We start from the raw sequence: 5,629 nt of genomic DNA, 5'->3' as shown, positions 1-5,629 counted from the left end.
GTATTGTTTTTCAAATAAATAAATATAATATTTATTGAATACAAATTATCATTATGATTTACTCGATAAAGAATATGTAAATTTTAATCATAAAACTAAAAAAATATCATAAAAGTAAATAATAGCTATAGCTTAGATTGTGGAGCAGTAGTTCTGCAATTATATCTAAAAAAAACATATAAAATAAAATTTGTAAAACAAATACAAGAGATGAACTCACCAATTTCTACCAAAAGCCATCCAAATATGATTTAAATTTTTAGAATTGCAATTTAAATAATATATTTTTTAATTAAAAAGCATTCATATATAACCCTGAGATAAATTAAATGTAAGATAAAAATAATAATAATAATACTACAAGGATTTCATAAATGAATTTATTAGTCAATAAATAACCATGTCACAACAAAACCGATGATTTTGATTTTTCTATTCAGTAAACTATTAAAATTATCCACATTTTTCACAACTGATTCTGATATAATAGCATAAATACAATTACACTATTGTATAAAATGACTTCTATTTCTACAAGTTGTGTACTAAAATTACAAAACACACTAAATACTTATTTTTAATGTAATCAAAATTTAATTCATGCTTGAAAAGAACCAGAATGCATGAAAAAAAGTTAATCTGAAAAAATAATATCTGGAAAATATGGTAGGTGCAATAATTCACTATTCTCTGCTGTATTTTGTCAAGGTATATTTAGCACAAGGCAAGTCTTAAAGAAAATAACTTTTTCACTCTAGAGAGGTTAGTTGTGGTTTTCTTAGGTCATACATAAAGAATTTAGATGGAACTGAATACTCCAAATCATTCCTTCTTTTTTTAACTTATATTTTTTTATGTCCAATTTACTTTCATTTAATAACTTAAAAGAAGTGCAATGGAAAAGTTGGTAAGGAAATACAAGGGTGGTTTGAAAAGTTCTCGGAGTGTACAAGAAAGAAGTGTCTTACCTTGGTGGAACTGCTTTTATTTTTCAACATAGTCTCCCTATAGACTAATGCATTTGGTCCAGTGAAGTTCCAATCCCTTGATCCCATCTTGAAAATGAGATTCCTTCAGGCCTGCAAAATACCTCTCCAATTCAGCTGTCAGTTCTTCTATTGTAGGAAATCTCTGTCTACCTAGAAAAATTTTCAGCATGGGGAAGAGATGAAAGTCTGATGGTGCCAAATCAGATGAATAAGGTGGATGTGGCCACAATTCGTACCTCAGTTCTTGAAGTTTTGCCATGGCAATAGCACTTGTTTTTTGCGTATCTTTTCCTGTAATTGGGCTAGGAGGTTTGTGTAGTATTTCCCCATAATTGTTTGACCAGTAGGAAAATAATCTATCAGCAGAATGCCTTTTGCATCCCAGAAAACTGAGGTCATGACCTTTCCGGCCGAACGTACTGCCTTTGCTTTCTTTGGTGGTAGTGACTCAGCATGTTTCCACTGCTTTGACTGCACTGTTCCACTGTTTTGTCTCTGAGGTATAGTAGTGGACCCGTTTCATCTGTAGTCACAAACCGGTGCAAAAAATCTTGTTAGTTGCCCTGAAAACGGGCCAGATTTTGTTTGGACAATTCCAATCTGCTGCGCGGCACCCATCATGTGGATAATTTTTTCATTTCCAATTCTTCGTTTAAAATGTGATATACCCACTCAGATGACATCCCTACAGCTTCAGCAATCTCACGCACTTTCAGTCGACGATCCTCCATGACTTTTTTATGCACTTTTGCGATAAATACTGAGGTTTCAGCACTTTTTGGCCGTCCACTATGAGGATCATCATTTAAGCTCTCCTGACCAAATTTAAACTCGCTGGTCCACTTGGCAATAGTTGAATATGGAAGAGTAGAGTCCCCCAGTGTGTTTTGAAAGTCGGCATGAATTTCCTTTGCTTTCATATCTTTCTTTACAAAGTACTTAATCACTGCTCGAATCTCAGTTTTTTCCATTGTCACAAATCACTACGCATAAAACAATAACAAAGAGTCATCATTACCACTCACACCACATGTTCTCTCACAAAGGATGTGTGATTATTGCGTGGGAACCTCGTTGCTCTAGCACTGCATCTAGCAGTGATTCCAAGAACTTTTCAAACCACCCTCGTATAATCCAAACTTCTTGGCTCAGGTTGGAGTTCCAACTATTAATATTGTAATATTTTTCTTATCAATCAGCCATGAATTGACTATTGGTTGAGTGTCCCTCTCAGTGTACTACCCATCCGAATGATGTGGAAACTTGACCCTAAACAGAATGGGGAGAAAACTTTGGGACTCTTTGTTAAACTTTTGATAACATCATTGTCTGGTGCAACCATGGAACAGTAGAGCCAATAGCCAATCCAGGTAGAAAAATACAGCTTTCAAAATTTAATAAATGTAATAAAACATCCTTTCTATAAGTAGTTGGTGATCTCAAAAGTGGCCTAGTAGAATCCCTAAGTTGGTTCATACAGATTTGGGGAAGATACAGATAGCTCCTTCAATAAATCATCTATGATTCAAACCAGTAACAGTGTTATTGATCAAGATAGACTTTGAAAACTAAGAAAATTATGCTTCCTTTTCAAAATATTACCTTAGTTTCTACTAATTTAATATTGATTACAACAAAAATGGCTAACTTTTCAAAAACGGCTATGAAAAAACTTGAAATAGAAAAATTATAATTCTTCTATAAATAATAATTATTCACTATTATTAATAAATATAAATAATAATTCTTCTATCAATAAAATACCCTTATCGGTATCCAAATGCAATTTTTTTTTGTATTCTTGCAAGAAATGTTCAGCAAATTTTGTGCATCTCTGCACAAATCACTGTTCTTTTTTTTTTTTTATTGTATCAGAACCCAACAAAATTTCTGCACTCACATCATATCTTATCGATTATATAGTCCAAATAGAAGCTGCAGTCAAAAATATATACACAAAAATAGAAAACCAATACTGAAAAAAATATCTTGTGAAGCCTCACATAGAAACTTAATTAATGTACTCTTAGTTCTTATCCACTAATTAACAGTTTTTGAACCATTCCTTTGGTTCATCTCTGAGCAGGTCTTTCTCTGTTAGAACCAGAGGTACTCAGTTCATCACTTTCTGAATTGCCACTAAGCGATGATGATGGATTTCATTTAGAGAGTGACTTTCCTACAGATGTTGATACTAAGAACGAGGAAATATATATTACATTAATTTGGATATGTCCACAATATTTTTATTTTTTTAATGCTGTTATGCAATAAAATTCTATTTCTTAATTCAATTATTCCAAATTCTACTTCCTAATCCAAAATTCAATTTCTGTTTCCAAAAGTTAAATTTGTACCAAAATTAAAAAAAAAAAAAGTTTATACAACAAATTGTAAATAATAAACTTTCAAATGTTTGTGTAAACTTAGTACAGAGCAGAAATAATCCCAATGGTTAAAGAGTCAACATAAATAAATATTAATGCTATGTTTAATTTTTCATGCTATCACTTAAAATTCTTTGGAAATATAGTAATAAATAATAATTTTTCACCATAAATTAAATTTATATAACTTAACTCAAACCATAAAAGGTTTATTTTAATTTATTAATTTATATTTGTGACAAAAATGTTATTTCAGATTGAACATTACAGCCACTGAATTTGGTCGTAGATAGGTTATCGGTACCACTGTGACATGATTGAGCCTACCATTCTTGAATCTCTTGCACTGCTATAAACTGGTACTCTGTTGTGAAAAACTGTATCCAAGAACCTTTATAGCTTATCAAAAACACTTTTTGCTAATGTATAAAGAAAATGTTCATTATAAACCTCTACTAGTAAACAACAGGATGTATTGCTCTTTTCTTTAGAAAGGAAATCTAGCCACATTCATGGTAGAGGAAATATCATTTACCGCACTTATAATCAAGGAGAATTGGTTGGTGTGGTCAAGGAGATAAAAAAAAAAAAAAGGATTAACTTATTATTAATGTGTGGACATGTTTTAGCCTAAGTTGTAGGCTTTCATCAGAGTAGAGCAAAACAAGCTATGCAGAACCATGAAAGTATAAAAGAAAAAAAGAATAAATATGGATATAGAAGAAAATAGAGTATGTATATATACCTAAATCTACAGAAACTACATCTACTATGTTGTAATATCCTCTTTATTGATAAATAGTTGTTTTTTATTTATATTTTATTTTATGTATCAACGTTAATATTACTTGATTTTCTTTTAATAAACTAAAGAACAAGCTAACCAATTATTGTGCTACAATAAATTTTTTTTAATCAATAAGTGAACATTGACAGACAAACGAAGAGATGACTGGTTGTTTGGATGGTAGGAGGATTGAATGAGTCCGGGAAACTAGGACGTCTCCAGGAAGATGAGGTGCGAATCACCCTTTGTCTACAGTCAGTGGTAGACATCTAGAGAAAAAGAAGCCATCAAGAATCATCCAAGAAGAATAAGTGACTCTTTGTTTGTATCGCTGAGAGATTGAATGTGCGTTAAAAGAGTAGAGGATCAATACTTTGTTTACAGTCAGTGGTTGTTTTTTGAGATAGAAGACATCGAGAACCATCAGCCATCAAAGAATCATATTAATTGGTTAGTTTGCTCTACCTAGATTTTAATTATATTTGTAAAAGTAGCTATTAATTTAGTTAAGTGTCATTGTGTTCTGATTGTCTGGAAAACCCGCCCTGTGATAAGAGTCAATAATATTATATATAATTTAAAATAAAATTCTGATATCTATTTAATATTTAATCTTTTCATTTAAACCTTGTCATCTTCAAAGCTATATTTTAGATCTCAGAATAAATCAAAATTATTAAATTCCCTTATATTTATTTTAAATAAATTTTTAATATAACAATATCTACATTAATTCTTTGTTTCTTTTATACTTCCATGGTTGTATCTTATTTTGCTCAGCCAAAAAGATGCCCTACAACTTAGGTATATATTAAAAATAAGTTTAAATGACTATGTGTTTTCTACCTGAACTGCACTGCTCCAACTTCTCCTTAATTATCAACATCTATCCAGAATTGTTTAAGATTTACAACTCTTTCCTCCACAAAAAATTATTTCAAGAAAATATAAGGAAACTACAGGATAATACCTAGTCTGTATCAGGCTTGTAGTAGCATATTATATATGCTTTTTGATGATTACTATGTACTATAGTTAAAGATTTTAATAATATAAAGTTATTAAATTAAATTGGCTTTTTACATCGGAATCCTAAAAAAGTGCAGCAGTAATGAAACTGTTAAAAATATGAAATAATAAAATATTTTATTTTTATTAGTTTAATGCACTTCCACAATCTATTATGAATTTTCTTATTGGTTATTGTCATAATGAATGATATGTAGGTAAACATTCTAAAAAGTGAAAAAACTAGTTCAAACAAGAAAACTAACCAATCTGGATTCAAGAGGTGGACAACAGATCCTAAAAATATGTTAATGGGTTGAGGTAATTTTTAAAGATGATAGTTAAAGTAGCCATGACATACATTTTTCATATAGCAGAAATTTTAAAACTAAAATGTAAAACTGGAAGATATTGATTGACCGTGTGTAAAGATGAAAGGAATATGGTCCGGGTGCGGT

At 30.6% G+C, this 5,629-nt stretch overlaps 1 protein-coding gene across 1 annotated transcript in view; it reads right to left on the bottom strand.

Moving 5' to 3' along the window:
- Positions 1 to 5,629, bottom strand: part of CLS (cardiolipin synthase) — a 17,210-nt gene that overhangs the window by 1,500 nt on the left and 10,081 nt on the right. The gene's annotated exons all lie outside the window — the stretch shown is intronic.

This window comes from Halyomorpha halys, unplaced genomic scaffold (assembly GCF_000696795.3).
Source record: "Halyomorpha halys isolate HHAL.00 unplaced genomic scaffold, Hhal_1.1 Scaffold375.1, whole genome shotgun sequence".
NCBI lineage: Eukaryota > Metazoa > Arthropoda > Insecta > Hemiptera > Pentatomidae > Halyomorpha > Halyomorpha halys.
Note: the sequence above shows the minus strand (reverse complement) of the source record. Positions and strands in the feature narration are given on the sequence as shown.